At 51.6% G+C, this 18,175-nt stretch overlaps 1 pseudogene across 1 annotated transcript; it reads right to left on the bottom strand.

The window, feature by feature from the left end:
• Positions 1–1,354: 1,354 nt before the first annotated feature.
• LOC149365901 (nucleoredoxin-like protein 2) lies at positions 1,355–17,870 on the bottom strand (annotated as a pseudogene). The gene is made up of 4 exons (XR_016283511.1): positions 16,841–17,870; positions 6,470–6,707; positions 5,517–5,620; positions 1,355–1,551 (listed from the first exon to the last, which is right to left on the bottom strand). The product of XR_016283511.1 is annotated as a nucleoredoxin-like protein 2 (transcript).
• Between the last annotated feature and the right edge of the window lie 305 nt (positions 17,871–18,175).

Below are 18,175 nucleotides of genomic sequence, written 5' to 3'. Positions count from 1 at the left end.
GCAAGCGTAGCAGGAGGTGGCAGAAAGTTAGATGGGCGGCTGAGATGAAGTTTGCGGCGACACAGTGGCCGCAGCTTGCAAAGGACAATGGTTGATTGGAGAGACATGGGAAGAGGCCTTTTCCCTGCAGTGGGTGTTGTCAGGCTGATGATGATGATGATCGCAATAATAAGAGAGAAGCATCCGCACCAGCTAGCTCCCTTGGCCGTGGCCGGTCCGTATACGGATCCGCCGCCTGCTAGACGTGTGCTGACGGGGGAATGCCGTGCTCGCAAAGCCAAACATCTGTCCCAGTGGGGGCAGCTGTTCCCTGAATTGTTCGTGTTAGTTGATAAGCCGGTGTAGTAATTTATTGCAGCGGATGCAGTGCTGCTGTTACTGCGAAACAGCCGGCCTGGGTGGCCGAAGCCTCAGCGTAGGCAACATCAGCCTCCAGAATTGTCGCATTAGATGTTTGATCATCCCATCATTTTTTTACTTTTATCTACCCTGTCTTCGCTCTAAGAAGGTCGATAAATTATTGGTGTAGCAAACACGCACGAGGAACTGCACACACGCTGCGATTTAGAGTGGGAGCTCTGCTCCTTGGGGTGCAACTTCCGATTTCAATGTGGATAAGACAGTCACCTTCAATGCATCACAAAGTCAAACTTAACTGCGTGGTGGTATGGCCCAAGCTATGGTAGTATGACCACGTGATCACATGACTGTGACCACTTGGTACCTGACCTTGAAATCTGATTTCAGACAATGGAGGCCATGCTTAACAGAGCTATAACTAGGATCAAGCCACGTTGAACCCAAGGCATTTTTATTTTTAACGTCTGCTAGCCTCGTACGCTGTCCGAACATTAAAAATGCGCTGTGAAAAAGTTTCAGACTGCTGATTTTATGCGGCAACGTTTGTTTATTCAACATTATGGGCACATCTTAAACACATTTATCAGCGATGTACATAATGATAAAAACCCGACAGGCAGACATTCTAATCGAAAACATAGAAAATATATGTATAAAAAAGCCAGTGTTGAGGTTTACAAATGGATAACAGTAATGTACGCCTTGCACAAGCACATTCGGTAGTATTGGGTACAAAGATTGCGTCTGCAAGCTTCCGCGAAGCCTGCATAGGAAAATTTTTAACATAGTTTTAGTAGTTCTATTATATTCTACCCCTACGCAGGCTTCGCGAGATTTGTACGTTCTGTTTTATGCTGTTTCCTTAACTTACCAAATACAAGGTGTACATAACGCGTCACCCAGTTGCGTCATTGCATGTACCACAGCTCTGCTGATATACAGGAGACGCAACGCAACTCATTACATATTACGCAATGTTCGCGGACACGTTGAACGCGTAGGTCCCAAGTAAGCGCTCTAATTGTTGCATTTATTTGACGAGTTGGTTCATATGCAAGTGAGCCAGTCCTTGAAGGCCTGGCTGCCGTTGGTCTGGACGTCGGGCCTTCCGTTGGCGCAGATGAGCGCCCCGTCCGCCTTCAGAACCACCAGCATTGGTATGCCCGCCACCTGTAGCGAGTCTTCAGCGTCCTGCGAACAAAGTAACTTCGCATCCGTCACTCTGCCTCGAGACAGTTTTTGTACACGTGTATTAGATGTACATTTGCGTGGCGCGTGCGGTACGCTAGTTAGTGCAATATCCTGAATTCAAACGAGCAGCACATTTGTACGACAAGCGCATTGCACCTTGATGCGCAAACTCCTTCCTATCGCTCGCCTACTGAGTTCGAACCCGGCCGTGGCGGCCGCGTTAATGATAAGGCGTATAATGATAAGGAAAAAGGCTATTCGGATAATGACTGCGCCCATCATCCCGCACCTCAACTACCGTCTTCCGTAACAGATATCAATCATGACGGAACGGAACCAAATAAACACGCTAATTAGAAAGGCGTCCAAGCTGGCATTATGATTACCCACATGCGCCTCAGACAGGAAGTTGGACGATCGGGGAATCTACCGCACTTTCGAATAACATAGGAGAAGCTATATGCTCGACTCCTAGATAAGAAGACCCCCAGATCAGGACAGGCCGCACTCTCCTCACTAAACTCGGACTTCTCAACCTAAAAGACAAAGGCGACCAAACCACAAACATCGCACCAGAAGTCAGAGACACCTTCGTGGTTCCACCGCTGCCCAGGAATATCGACCTGTCCAACCACGAGGGCAAAAGGAATGCCACAGAGCAAAAACCTTGGACGAAAACGTTGACGCATTGAGGTATAAGTGCAGGGAGGCGACCGCAGTGGATCAGACCCAGACAGGCAACACACGATCGTTCTGGGTCCCCGAAGCTAGTGCTGAGGGCAACAATAGGATGGACGTCGTCTTAGGTTTCGCTATGGCCTGGGCAGGGGACACCGGCAGAGCCCTTCAAAGCACCAGAAACACACAGGGAAACAATCCAGGCGTGTAGGGAAAGGCGTAGGAAGTACGCACTCCCATCATCATCAGCCTGACTACGCCCACTGCAGGGCCAAGGCCTCTCCCATGTCTCTCCAATTAACCCTGAGCTGCAGCTGGATTCTCATCCGCCCACTTAACTTTCTGCCGCCCCCTGCTACGCTTGCCTTGCCTCGGAATCCACTCCGTTACCCTTGAGGACCAGCGGTTATCTTGCCTTCGCATTACATGCCCTGCCAAGCCCGTTTCTTCCTCTTGATTTCGACTAGGGTGTCATTAACTCGTGTCTGTTCCCTCACACATTTTCCCCACTTGCACTCTTACCATTACACCTCGAATTTTTATTTCCATAGCTCGCTGCGTTGCCCTTAACTTAAGCCGAACCCTCTTTGTTAGCCTACATGTTTCTGCCCCATAGGTGAGTACCGGTAAGATGGAGCTGTTATATACTTTTATCTTACGCGATATTGGTAAACTGCCATTCATGATCTGAGAGAACCTTCCATATGCGCTCCACCCCATTCTTATTCTTCTAGTTATTTCCCTCTCATGATCCGGATCAGCGGCCACTGCCTGACCCCGTATTCCCAAGTACACGTATTCCCTTACAACTTTCAGTACCGCGCTACTAATTGTGAACTGCAGTTCCCTTGCACACACACTCCCACATGACAGCCCACGTCGAGAGAAAGCCACAACACTTAGACACCTACAAACTTATATGTATCCAAACAAACCACTATACGACAAGTCCATGGTAGAGAGAGGGTGCGGTAGATGGTCCTTGGCGATCACAAAATGAACAAGGGAGGGGAAAACCTCAGTTTGCTAGAGCCAACGTTTCGACAAGGGGACTTGTCTTCGAAGACAAGTCCCCTTGTCGAAACGTTGGCTCTAGCAAACTGAGGTTTTCCCCTCCCTTGTTCATTTTGTGATCACTATACGACAAGGTATGGTCCACACGATACAACTGCAGTGAATGCGTATGGTGCGGGCACACATTTACGCTACAGAGTCCACACGATATAACAGCGAATGTGTCTCTGGTGCTGAGACACCGATATGTTATATCACACAGCATGCGAATGCAGGTTCAGCCCCGTAGTGCCTATAAAATGCATAGCCCTAGTCTTGAGAAGTGGGAGGACCTTGTAGCCGACTCGGACCCGAAGCTTCAGCGCACGCCGGTACAGCGAGTCAGAGCCACAGCTGAGGCCAACAGACTCCCGTACCAAAGAGTGCAGGCTATATTACTACCTCCACCAAATTTTTCCACAGCAACATTTTATCATACCCTATCTCAGACACACTTTCACACATTCATCTTCCAAGAACGACGTAATAGTGCGAACAAAATTGCGGACACTTTTTGCTGACGCGACAAAGCCGCATAATGCTTTAGCATTAATAAAAAAATTGGCTGTGGTTTGACCCATGGCCATCCCGAGTAGAATGCGGAAGGAACGGCTCGAAACGCGGCCGAGTTCGAACTCGGCGGCGTTTCGATAGAGGCGAAATGCAAAAGGCGCCCGTGTGTTGCGTAATGTCGGCGCACGTTAAATATCCCCAGGTTGTCAAGATTATTCCCGAGCATTCTAACTACGGCACATCTTCTTTCACCCCTGCCTTTCTTCTTTCCCTCACGGCGCGGTTGAGGTGTCCACCGAGATACATGGTCTGTTCTGAAAGTAGTAGGACTCAATTTTTTAAACAAAAATTATTCAAGAGAATTGTACAAACGACTACAATTTTTCAAGGTAGCACCCTTCCGTACCTACACGCTGCTGCCAATGAGTTTTACAGTTTTCGTACGCCTCCAGGAACGCCTGGACCGGAATGCTGTTTAGCTCCCTCGTTACGGCCTGTTGAACCACCTCTACCGATCCGTGATGTTTCCCCTCGAGCGTCGATTTTATTCTCGGGAAGAGAAAAAAGTCTGGCAGGCCCAAGTCGAGACTGTAGGGGGGCTGAGGCAGTGTTGCCGCCTTGTGCTGGGCAAAAAATTGGGGTCCTCATTCACATGATGAACAAGATCCTACTGGTTGGCCTTTTCCTCCTCTGACAACACTCCCGGCACCAACTTCGCGCACGCTTTCCTCATGGATAAGTTTTCTGTCACGATCTCAAAAACTTGGGTTTAGAAATGCTCAAGTCATCAGAAATCATTCTGATACTCATGCTACGATGATTGTTAAGTAAATGTTTCACTCGCTACACATTTTCGTTGGTCTTGCTGGTCGAAAGGCGTCTGGAGCGGTCGTCTTCCTCCACTCTTTCCTTACCTTCTCGGAACAGCTTGTGCCACTCAAAAAACACCTGATCTACCCATGGAAGCGTCACCGTAGGCCTCCTTAATCATGTTGTGAGTCTCCTTGCCCGTTTTACCAAGATTTACTCAAAATTTGATCGCGTATCACTGATCCAGTAAACGCTCGATGATTCTGCGTGACGAGACGTTTCGACAGGGGTTCACAGTACAAGCGACCTCCTCTCTTCAACGGCCGAGAGCCGACTGCCGATTTTCCCCAGCATTCCCAATATCCCCCTTCAGCGATCCTGCACGCGCAGACTACCTCTCGTCCGCCCGTTCGCCCAGGAAAAAAACAGTCCTACTACTTTCAGAACAGACCCTGTATGTGAGGCAGTTACTGCAACACTCATTTCCTGAAAACGAAACTTTTAATTTCGACCACCTTGGGATCTTTAACGTGCACTTACATAGCATAGCACACGGGCGCCTTTTACGTTTCGCTTGCATCGAAACGCAGCCGCCGCTGCCGGAGTCGCATGGGTCCTATGGATCGGTAGCCGAGAGCTCTAGTCATTGAGCCACCGCGACGGGTCCGTAAGTCAATATGATCATTCTTCAGTGACTAATTAGCCCGTGCATATTCGGAGTCACAAATAATGAGTGCGAAAAAAACCTAACATGTTATGCTGGTAATACGATAGCATTAGAAACGGTTTATGCCTTTACCGGAAGTGACGCACTTCCGGTCTGGTGACGTCACTTTCCTCCAGTCAATGGGCGAGTTTTATGACTAACGATGTATTTTACATTAAAAAACATTGAGTAGAGTGTCACTCACAACTGGAGATTATCGCCGAAGGGAAGCGAAAGCCATTCTGCGTGGTGGTTCTTCAGGTCGTCCCGCATTTCCTCCGCAGTTCGGTTCTGCGAGAGGAACATGACCTGCGTTGATGAGAACAGTCTCCCGTTGGCTGCCTGCCGCGTCGCAACCACGCCAATTCCCACCAAGCAGCCACGCGTCTTTTACCCCGGTGTCGCTCTTAGCGCCTTGATAACCACTAAACCATTGCTAACCACGGTGGTGCACGGCTCGATAATAAGCGCAACCTTGTGCATTGCTCTTTGCTCCAGCAACATGGCAGGTATCAATACAAGCTACTAGCTAACTAGTTTCAATAGCGATCATTCACTTCGCCTTCAGTCTTCACGGTTCCTTGCCCGGACCAGTACAGCTACCCGCTGAATGGAAGCCGTGCCGATTTGGCATCGAATGCCTACCAGGCCGAAAGGAACTTGGCGGTATGTGGTGCTCCAATCGTAGCTGCCTTTCGTTGCAGACTGAACGAGGGATACGAAAACGAACCCATCAGGTGGCGCTGCTAATACAACAATGCACTGGGGAGGAACGGCACGTCCAGACACAAAAGGACAGCCGATGTGTTCGCATGCAACGTACGCCTAACACAACTGCATCATGACCGCTTGAGACGAATTCACATCATTGGACCTGGACTCTGAGGAAGCGTTCAAGCACTTGTTCCCTTAGAGTACCAGTTCTGCCGCCAGCATAAATGTGTTGGTCATATGGCCTAGAGATTTAACAATACCGCTATACTCGTACTTGCGTTTTATGCGCGTTTTGTGGCACGCATGGATTACAAACTAGCCCAAACCCACACCTTACTAATCTTCGTCTTTAGTTGCGTCGTTTCCACTGATTATGCCACCAAGTTACCAACCTAAGCCCGGGACGTGCGGCGCAGTTAAGCTTTCGGGCGCGTACGCACGTACCTCGACAGGGAGTCCGAGTTGCTTGGCTTCCCGGTAAGCCTGGGCCAGCAGGGGCGTGAAGGAGCAGCAGGGCGGACACCACAGGGCCGAGAAGTAGAGGCAGATGATCCGCTTGTTGCGCAGGGCCGCGTCGGCCGAGATACTGGTGCCGTCCTTCGTCAACAGCACTTTGCCCCGGAACAGTTCCATCCACGACCAACTCTTTCAAAGGGCGGGCCGAAAGGCGAAGCACGTTGCGCTGCGCAGAAGGCAAATCATGGCCACGTTGCATTTCTAAGAGCGCTAAGCATTATTTTACCGGCAATCGCGCGAAGCCTGGCCCATTGCTGGCAATGGGAAATGAAAACCGAGACATGGTAGCTGTCGTACATGTGGTCTTGGTTTAAGTTTAGTGTATTGTAGTGTAGTGTATGTGTATAGATGTGTCCTTAACACGAGTTAAGGATATCCTAGTCGAAATCAAGAGGAAGAAATGGGCTTGGGAGGATCACGTAATGCGAAGGTAAGATAACCGCTGGTCCTAAAGGGTAACGGAGTGGATTCCAACAGAAGGCAAGCGCAGCAGTGGGCGGCAGAAAGTTAGGTGGGCGGGTGAGATTAATAAGTTTGCTAGGATAGGGTGGCCGGAGCTGGCGCAAGACAGGGTTAATTGAAGAGGTATGAGAAAGGCCTTTGTCCCGCACTGGGCGTAGTCAGGCTGATGATGATGATTTTACATGTTATCGGTGTCCTCGTCAAATAAAGAGTCTTCAGTCTTCCACTCGAGCAATTAGCCTCGTCTCCGTTCCTTCGGTCTCTTCGCCCCACCGCAGTAGCCACGAAGAAAAGCGGGAACTGATGATGTAATTCGGATTTTCCTATACGACATTCGTAAATTTGGCTTCAGAAGTTCAGATCACTTTCCATTAACAGGAGAAACCGGACCCACTGTTGTTTCACGGTACAGAACATAGCAGAACGACGACTGGACGTGCACAAGGAATTTGAACCGTAAGTGCCGACGTATGGTTTACTGAAGTCGAGGAGCAGGACAGAAGTGAGAGTTCGATGGACAGGTAATAAAGTGTCTAAGGTGTTGTGAGGAAGAAGGCTTGAGGAGGTAGTGCAGTTGCGTAGTGAACAACCGCGAAGGAGTACAAGTTTTGGTAAAAAAATGAATCAAGTGTTCAGAATGCTTGCGTTCCGAAGCCACACATTCACAAAGAGCAACGACGTAGTGCTGGTCTTCCGACCAATTCCTAAGCCGACATATGCCCCACACGAAGCTTCAGCGCACTGTTTTCGATTTCGCCTACCAAAATGCGGCTGTTGATTCGAACAAGCGCTCGTCCTGAAAAGGAGCACAACACGGCCGCTGAGTCTATTGAGAGCAACAGTTATAGAAAGGGGGGGGGGGGGGCGCAGAGAGTGCTGATTAATGTCCTGATAAGATCGGTAACGTAGAACGTTGGGCAAGTTGGTAATGACACAGCGCGCAAAAAGATAAAACGCGAAAGAGGACAGGACGACAAGAGCACTAACACACCGCGCACAAAGGATTGACTACCGCAGAAAGCGCACTAACTTGCGCGTAGTGTCCTTTACTAACATTCCGTGTTTTTGAGCTCGATGTTTCATAATGCATCTCGATAAAGGAGACTTTAGTGGGTCAAGTCTTCCTGTAGAGACGTACGCAGCATACCGGTCCAGGATTTCCTCGCATCCTTTGCTCAAGATCATGCTGCCGAGAATTCCACAGAGCCGAAAAACTACTGTTAATAACATAACAAGTGCTCGATACATGGTTGATGGTTGATGCGGGTTTAACGTCCCGAAACGACTCAGGCTATGAGAGACACCGTAGTAAAGGGCTCTGGAAATTTCGACCACCTGGGGTTCTTTAACGTGCATTGACATCGCACAGTGCACGGACCTCTACAAATTCGCCTCCGTCAAAATTCCACCCCCGCGGTCGAGATCGAACCCGCGTCTTTCGGGCCAGCAGCCGACCGCAATAACCACTGAGCCACCGCGGCGGCCTAAGTGCTCTAGCACCAAAAATTCCGCCTTTAAGGTCCGCATGCACTGAGGACGTTCACAGGACAAGCGTTTTCCCAATGAATCCCGTCGTGCTTTAACGGCTTCAGCATGAGCAAGATCGAGATGGTCGGATGACGGAGCCCACCCGCAAAAACAATACGCTGGAAGCTTGGCTACAGCGGCTCTGGCGCCGTGAAGGTATACCTTGCACAAAGCGGGCCAATGTTCGCAAGGTCTACATACTGACCTGGTCTAGTTTGTGGGTTTCTAAGTGGACACAGGCCACCACCCACCGCGGGTTCGAGCTTCGCGCGAGCCAAGGGCCCCGATCAGCCGTCACCACACACACACTGGGACACCGATGCAGTGCACTCAACCTCCGCTGGGAGGAGAGCGATTCGCCGCAAAGAAATAGGCCTCCAAGTTCACAAAGGAGACGTTTATTCACGTCGTCCTTCAGCAGTACACACACACTCAATCGTCACCCCGTCCCGGGGGCGCGCGAGGAGCAAGGCTCCGCTGCGCGCACGAAGCGACTCGAGCAATGCGCGACGCTAGCACGCCGCTGCAGGAGAATGTCCCCGCGGCAGTGCTGTGATCTCTCTCTCGTGTCGACCGTTGGGCCGGTTGCGAGAGAAAGTGGGCATTCAACGCAAGGTACGCCTGTCAGAGGTCGCTGGACCCCGCTGGACAGGCTCGAGCCGCTGCAGGTCAGGGGACACGTGCGGGCGAGCTCGAGTAAGCACTGGTCCGAGCGGCAAAGCCGGCACGGACAAACAGTAGCGTACGCACCTTTCGCTGTCTCGGAGGGATCTCTCTCTCTGGGCCCCGCTCGGACGGTCGCGCGGCGCGCGGCCGCCCAAAGCGGGGTCCCGAATTCCCGCCAAAAGGCGCCAATGGCAAAGGCCCTTGGGGAGCCGGGGCGGAGCTGTGGCTAAATGACAGTGATTAGTCACCCAGCCGCCTCTCCACCGCCTGAGGCGGGAGCAAGGGAAAGAGGGGAAACGACGCGGTAGGCCGGCACAGCCGCGCAAAGGCGACGGCGGAAAGCCAGATTCCCACATCCCCCTCTCCTTAAATGCCCTCCTACCCATCGGCAAAGCACGCGGCCAAAAATAAAGAAATCAATACACAAAAAAAATACACTTCAGTTCCAAAATAAAGAAATGAATACACACAAAAAAACTAGCTACACTTCAGTTCCAAAATAAAGAAATGAATACACAAAAAAAACTAGCTACACTTCAGTTCAAGCCAGAACAATGTAAAAAAAAAAACAAAGGAAAAACAAGGCAAACAACACTTGCATACGCTTCAGTAAATCAAAACAACTTGCAGATTATATACACGGTACACAAGAAGATGTGAATACAACTGTACAACTATGTTACAGGTGGATGCAGCCTCAAAGTTCGATGGCGCGGCCCAATGGGCCTGTCGGCGACTCACCGCTCGCAGACTTCAAGTTGAACGGGTTGGGAGGGCCGACGACTGATGGCGGTCTTCTTTCCGTTGATGTAGGGTGCGTTGATGACGACGGGGCCGCGGCAGAGCACTGACCTCGCGCCCTTGGACACGACATCACGTTCGGGCACAAGAGAGTTAGTGCACCCCCTTCACGCCGGCTGAAACGGGCGAGGACGTTCGGCGGCGTCCTGATGTGTAACCTTGGCCACAGCGAGGGGTCCTTCTCATCCTCGCGCTCACGCAGAAGGACACAACGGCACAACTCACAGGCGTCGCCTTGGCTCATGGTTACGCGCGCACACAGCCACAGCCGCAAACACGCATACACCGGCACGTGCGCGGACGCTGGTCGGCGACAACGATCCCCTCATCAGAAGCGTCCAGAGGCGCCGCGGCGAGGGTCAAAGGGTGCACTTTCCGCCCCCCCATCGCCCCAAACGCCCCGCCAACTTCCCCTCCATACGGGCCGCACAAAACTCGCACCGCGACACACGGCTCCTTAACGAGCCAACCACCCACAGTCGGGCCGGAAATGAGAAAAGGCGCCGTACAAACGACAGGCAAACTCTGCGCTTCAAAAGATAAGCGCAAGAGAGAGCGGCTGAAGTATACATATGTACAAGTCTGGTAAAAAAAAACTGAACGCCAATGCTGACGCATGTTGCCTATGTACATCTCGGTACGTTAGAACGAAAACAGACGTACAAGCGGGGAAACTAAAGTGGCTAGAAACTGACTCAAACAAAACAAATAAATAAATAGATAAACACGCAAGGCTGGAACTGACCATGCTGCAAAAACAACAACAAAAATAACACACCGTGCTTCACCTGGGTAGGGCCTGACGAGAAAGCTCGCCAGCTAGCTGAGGCTGCGTGCCTTCGGTTGCGGAAAAGTCCGCCGTCCGGCATAAATCACACTGGTGACCGTCGCCTCAGATTGTACCGGTGCTCCGTACGCTTGCGTTCCGCAGCACCAGTTGTGCCTTTGCGCTTGCCTTTGATACCAATGGGTACCGGCGCAAGCTCGTCAGACCATGACGCGTAGGCCTTCAGGTCTATGAGCCCCTGCTTGCTCCTGGGGAAAGGCCCCATGAAATCGCAGGTGGCCATCTGCCACGGACGCACACTGTCAATCGGTTTCATCATTCCAGGCGGCTTGCCGCCCCGTGACTTCACCGCTTGACAGACATGGCAGGAACGGCAATAGCGGAAAATGTCACGCTTCATGCCAGGCCACGTCTCCGATTGACTCAGTTTTGCAAAAACTTTGGAGCCACTCAGATGACCGGCCAGTGGTTCGTCATGAGAGAATCGCAAAAGTGCGCCTCTCAGTCTTTTGGGGATAACCACCTTGAACGGGTCGATGGACTCGTCCTCGGTGGCTATGTACTTCAGCACGAGCCCGTCATGGTCCAGCAAATATGAATCCCCGGGGTTCGCCGCGACACACGCTGGCTTCTGCCCCCCTGCGCCCGCTACAATACAAGTAGCGTCACGGCGCTCCGTCTCCCTGAGACCGTCGCTCACCTCGCGACAAAAGGGGTCATTTTGCTGGGCTTTCAGTAGCTCTTACGGCTGAAAACGATTCCAGTCATCCCAGAGGGGAGCGTGGTCTCGTCCCCACTCAGGTTTGCAGCCAAAATTTCCGTTCGCGTCGGCAACTCCGAGGCGCTCACGAAGAGCTTCGCCTCTCGTCCTCTTTGCGAAGCGCTGCTTGCCTGGTTAGCGGAATGGGTTAGCCCGTTCGCGGGCTCTCCCTCCTTGCCGCCCGGCGGCTCGTCCGCTGTTTCGCCCCCTCCGCCTACAGGCGTCAAGGCGCCGCTGGCGAGTGGGGCACGGGATAGCGCGTCAGCTACCACGTTTGTGCTCCCCTTTCGATACTGCACGGAAAAGTCGTAATGCTGTATCAGGAGAGCCCAGCGCGCCAGCCGACCCGCAGGCTCGCGGAGCCGCATCAGCCAACTGAGCGCACTGCACCCCTGCCTCAGTGGAGGCTTGGGCGGGCTGCACGAACGAGGGAGGCAAGGCTCCTAGTTCGATGAGGTGCGTGGTTTCCACAGGGAACCGGGCCAGCGCCTCGCCGTTTCCGGAGCAGAATTGACTGCTCGCGGGGCACGGCAGCTGCTGTTCGAAACTGCCGGTTGCGGCAGCGTGACACGAACTGCTTTCGCACTGGGCGGAAAGCGTGCACAGCTGAGGCATGCGACCAGCGGGCGCACCGCAGGGTGCTTCCGATACAGCTCCAATGGGAGCCGCGTGGTCGACATTTTGGGTTGTGTCGCCGTAAACCCCAATGGGGGCCGCGGCCAACCACGGTGTCTAGCTATTCGAAGGAACAGCAGCCAGCGGATCAAACGACGCTACAACTCCGTAGGGAGTCGACATGTAGCTGCCGAGTGCCCCGCTGGGGGTGGTAGACATGGTGCGCAAGCGTGATCGGCAAGGCGACCTGCTCGGCTAATGTGCCATCAAAGGCGTAAGCGCCAATGACTTAGCACGTTGGGCGCCAGTTGTGGGTTTCTAAGTGGACACAGGCCACCACCCACCGCGGGTTCGAGCTTCGCGCGAGCCAAGGGCCCCGATCAGCCGTCACCACACACACACTGGGACACCGATGCAGTGCACTCAACCTCCGCTGGGAGGAGAGCGATTCGCCGCAAAGAAATAGGCCTCCAAGTTCACAAAGGAGACGTTTATTCACGTCGTCCTTCAGCAGTACACACACACTCAATCGTCACCCCGTCCCGGGGGCGCGCGAGGAGCAAGGCTCCGCTGCGCGCACGAAGCGACTCGAGCAATGCGCGACGCTAGCACGCCGCTGCAGGAGAATGTCCCCGCGGCAGTGCTGTGATCTCTCTCTCGTGTCGACCGTTGGGCCGGTTGCGAGAGAAAGTGGGCATTCAACGCAAGGTACGCCTGTCAGAGGTCGCTGGACCCCGCTGGACAGGCTCGAGCCGCTGCAGGTCAGGGGACACGTGCGGGCGAGCTCGAGTAAGCACTGGTCCGAGCGGCAAAGCCGGCACGGACAAACAGTAGCGTACGCACCTTTCGCTGTCTCGGAGGGATCTCTCTCTCTGGGCCCCGCTCGGACGGTCGCGCGGCGCGCGGCCGCCCAAAGCGGGGTCCCGAATTCCCGCCAAAAGGCGCCAATGGCAAAGGCCCTTGGGGAGCCGGGGCGGAGCTGTGGCTAAATGACAGTGATTAGTCACCCAGCCGCCTCTCCACCGCCTGAGGCGGGAGCAAGGGAAAGAGGGGAAACGACGCGGTAGGCCGGCAAAGCCGCGCAAAGGCGACGGCGGAAAGCCAGATTCCCACAAGTTCCGGGTCGTGGCTAGACTCACGGCCCAGTAACCCTGCGTCCTTCGTAAAGCGGACGTCCACAGGGCGATGTTTTCTTCACTGGTCGGCACGAGACCTGAGTCGCGTGCCCGTGTTCGGTTTTGAGGCAGAGCCGGCGAGAGAACAGGACCAGGACGTTGTTATTGTTCGCCTAAAGACACGTTGAATACACCCACACTGTGGGAGCGGCCAAGGATCGGGAGGCATAGATAGCTATCTAGTTGTACGTTTACGCGGCCAAGAAAAAAAAAACACATGATAACGCACGCGGGAGCGAAACACCGCTGGGTTCTAATTCAAGTAGGGCATACCCTTATAAAAGTGGTCTATAGACTGTCTATAGACTTCTTGTGAACTCTACAGCCTTCCTATAGTAGGTACATCGTTTTGTCTATTCCTAGACAACTGACTACATGTAGACAAAGTCTACTAAATATGTATGGCCATAAATTTATACATTGGCTATAAACTGTCTACATGGTTTGTATTGCCTTTAGGCTAGTCTGCAGGATTTGTCTACTGAACGCCTATAGACTTTATAGGCAATAATCTGTGGATAGTCCATGGTTTGGTTTATTGGGTTTAACGTCCAAAAGCGACTCAGGCTATGAGAGACGCCGTAGTGAAGGGCTCCGTAAATTTCGACCACCTGGGGTTTTTTCACGTTCACTGACATCGCATATACACGGGCCTCTAGAATTTCGCCTCCATCGAAATTCGGTCGCCGCGGCCGGGATCGAACCCGCGTCTTTCGGGTCAGCAGCCGAGCGCCGTAACCACTGAGCCACCGCGGCGAGCCCTGCCACAGCGGGCAGGTTGTGATGACGTCACAGCCTCACGTGACCTAGGCTGCTTTGCCGGCGATGCAAACCGTGACACCGGATTTTCCGCTTAACGAGGACCCTTCACATTCGATAGGACACGGCGGTCCCCAGTGCATTACGCATCACAGTGCCCTTCACAGTGAAACGCAGCCAAAAAATTCGGCGGCTCACCCCCCTTTCGCACAAGACGCCTCCACATGGAGTCTTTGCGGGATATAAGGCGAGGCAATAACGAGTTGCCTCGCACTGAACCACCGAACTGCCCCTGGTTTCGCTCGGAACACAGCGTTGGGCGAGAGGGCTGAGCGCCAATCGGTAGCAGATTGCATGCCCGACAGCTATAGCGGTCCATACCATTGCCTTGTATACGGCGGCGTTGAGCGTTTTCTCTACCATTCAGCCAATATGGGTATAGTGGCCGAACGGTAGACCCGCCATACATGGCGGTATGGTCGCTAAGCCCGTAGCATCATCGATCTGCTAACAACGGTCGTCTAGCCAGCTGCAGGACGTGTGGAGCCGAGCTGCTCCTGAGTCACTGGGAAATTTCCTCAGCCAGTGATTCCAGCGGCTCACACCCTAAGCGCACCCTTTAATGGGTGATTAGGGCCAACTTGGGGCACGTCATCCCAGTGGCAGCTAGGTCTCGCTCCTGCTGCCTCCCAACATACGAGCCCGAAACCTTACGCGGTCGGCTCGAAGCTGGTACGTGTGTGACATGTGAGTGGAACCATATGAATGTGGAAGGTATGCACAATGCCTGTTCTTATAAGGTAATCTGAACAACACAGGAGATCTGAACGCTGAGTAGTAGCAATTAAATTTACGGACCTGCTCCCATAACTTTTTGGAAAAGGCCGAACTACTGGTCAAGGAAATATATGTATGCCATGAGCTTTTCTCGGCGTTTCGACGGATGTAGCCCGCTTTGGCTCTAGCTTTTTTAAAAATGAGTAGGTTCTCTGCCCTTGGGGCACACATACGAAATACACCCCATGCTTTGTTTTCTTTCTTTCTTGCGGCTGTGCATTCTTGAGTCCGCCAAACCTTCTGTTTTTTTTTCTGTACAAACACTGAAGTTGTAGGGATACTTATCGTTGGTGGAGAGATTACGCAAGTAGTGAATTTTTCATTTATGTCATCTGTGCTCTGCTCTTTGCAGACCACTTTGTCTAATGAGGCATGGGTTGCAAAAAGCGACCAATCAGCTCGATGGAACTTCCAGCGTTGTGGTCTGGTTGGAACGATAGGCGCTGACAATGATAACTTTATAACTGCAGGCTGTGATTACATCCTACAGGGCAGTCTAAAATATCTCGTATAAAATCGTTAAAAACTGAAGGTGATGTGAAAGCTGAATCAAGACAGCCCATTTTACCCGAGCTTGGGCTACAGTAAGTGGCCTTTCCTGTGTTTAATAGGCATGCATTATTGGAACGTATAAGATTTTCCATTTTTTGCCCTCTTCTGTCGGTCCCCTCACTTTGTCAAAAAGAAGAGCGAGCATTAAAGCCCCTGACAAACAGGTATGGTTCTGGCAGTTGTTTCAAAAGGTCTTCTAGTTCTTGGATTGCTACAGTCAGGTTTGGTGGAATATACATAGAGCATATTGTTATTGTTTTGTGGCTGATGAGTCAATGAGACGAACATTCACCGAGAGGTAAACAGCACAACTATGTGTGACAAGTCCACTTTTTAGTGTTTTTATCATCTTTTGCTGAGCGCGAATCATGGCCACATGACGTGTTGAACTTCAGGACATAAATAAGTGCAAAAAAATTGGAGAGGACACTTGAACTCCGCCTTAAGGGTATGACGCGATAGCGTAATGGATTAGGCTTTCAATTCTCAGCAGTTTGACACCTTTGAACTCATTTTTCATTTCTTTTTCAGTTGTTTCAACTAATTAACTGAGCAGTTGCACAATGTAAATTTTCTTAACTAGCATCATCAAGCATTGGCTTTTCATTCTGAGCACCATGACGCCTTTCAACCCCCGGTTTTCATTTTTTTTTTCATTCCTTTAATCAATTAATCAATTCATTAAAATGACTTAATTGAGTCGTCGTCTTCTATCAGACACCAATCAATGATCAGTAACTGGAACCACAAATTACCACGATACGTTTTTACGCAGCCCCCGATCACAGGTCACCGGCTGGAATCTCTGCCGCAAGCTATAGGCTCTAACTTAACTTGTCAGTTTATGCTGCACGAAACCCTGAATCGTATGACACCATCCGGAACATTGTGCGGCATACGGTTAACATGATATGATATGTTTTTACGTAGCCCCGGCTTATCGACCGAACGAGCTGTATACGCGGCTGCGCAAAACTTGTGCGTCAGCACAAGCCTATACTTTCAAACCGTTTCCTAAAAACACAACCCGCCAGCGCAGGCGGTCGACGCGTAACTTCTAGACCGCCCAAAGACCGGTCGTGATCGTGCTCTGAAAGACACCACTAGGCAAATTTAGGAAGCAGAGGTGAAATCAAGAAAATCAAGGCCCCGTGCACAAACTGCTTGCAGCTGCGCTTCCTAAATGTGCGCCTGGTGTGTATTTCAGAGGACAAGCACGATGGTATATACGCATCTACAGGAATTTTCATCGCCGCATTCAATGCAATTTACACACTAATGAAAAAATTCAAAGCCACAACACTCGCGTATTCGGCGATGTATAAGCTGCGGAACTGACAGACTGTAGTCGCACACACCGTTTCTTGCTCCTGCGGCTGATATGGCGGCAGGCTTTGAGAAGACTGTGGTCACGTCAATGCACTTCGAAGACAAGTCCGTGGCACAAGTCCTTTCACCAAAGATGGCGAAGATCCCGTGTTGGCAGCCGATGGTCCGGCGAACGGCGAGCACGAATACAACGTTGTCAAGCGCCGGTTTCGGGCACTGTAGGCGAACAGAAATTCCGGGTTCTGCAGCTACACAACTTCACAGTCGTGTCCAACCCCCCCCCCTCCCCCCCTGCGGGGTGGGGGGTGGGGTGGGGTGGGGGGGTATTCATTAGCATCTTTAGGCAAGGTCGGTTTAGCACGGCCAGCATGAATTGGGAGGATAACGTCGGTCCACCGCCGCCGCTTTGCTCTGCTAGGCACAGGCAAAATCTCGCCAAATCTCGCGCCGCTGCTCAGACGGCGTTATCATTCATCCTAGTCGGCACGTGCCCGAGCCGAGGCCATTGCGGCGCCTTTGATTTCTTTAGATGCCGGTCATTCCTTATCATACTACAGTTTTACACAGGTCCTCGTCTTATCTAGGCGTTAAATGTTTGACTGCTCAACTTTTTTTTTCTCTCAGGCAGGCGCATACGAGAACCGCGTGACTTGTGTTGGCGAAAGGGTGGACAGGCAAGCGTCATAGACTGTTTGTCCGTCGCCAAAAGTGCGTCCGCACCTGAATGGCAACTCTGTATGTCGTCCCAAAGAGAGCCTTCACTTTTGAACATGAAAACAGGCTTTAGTGGACTTCACTTATGCAGTTATACGGTGGTGGGCTGAAGCCTCGGGGTGAGAAATCGTCACCTTCCAGAAGCGCCACCCACGCTCCCAACGGCATGGACCAACACCGTATGATATAGCTTACCTCTCCTGAGTGTGCGTCCTAAAACCCAAAAGACGGATCACAAAAGAGAAGAAACATGTTCTGTGGAAAATTGAATGAAACAGGAGGAAACGAAAATGAAGTCTTAGGCAATAGAACAGGCAAAAAATGTGTGTGAGAACATTCCGCAACAAAGTGAAGAGCGTGCACGATGGAGCCACATCGAATCGGGAATCAAGTGACAGATTTATAAAAAGAAAAGGTTGTTAGTCTGCTTCAGTCCAGCATAAATACATGGATCTGTATTATCTCGATGAGCAGGGTTTGCTGCTTTTATTTATTATTTTTTTTTACAGTATAGTAGCTGTCTGAGCCTAGTTGACGACTCACCTTAATAGTACGGAGAGTGAGCAGCTCTGCATCTCGAAACGATGAAACGAAAGACGTAAAGACGTTTGTGATAACTTTATTAAATGACAAGAATCCGCATTACTGCA

This window comes from Amblyomma mixtum, chromosome 1 (assembly GCF_055824585.1).
Source record: "Amblyomma mixtum isolate Tamu chromosome 1, ASM5582458v1, whole genome shotgun sequence".
NCBI lineage: Eukaryota > Metazoa > Arthropoda > Arachnida > Ixodida > Ixodidae > Amblyomma > Amblyomma mixtum.
The sequence above is the reverse complement of the archived record's forward strand: the minus strand, read 5'-3'. Positions and strand labels throughout refer to the sequence as shown.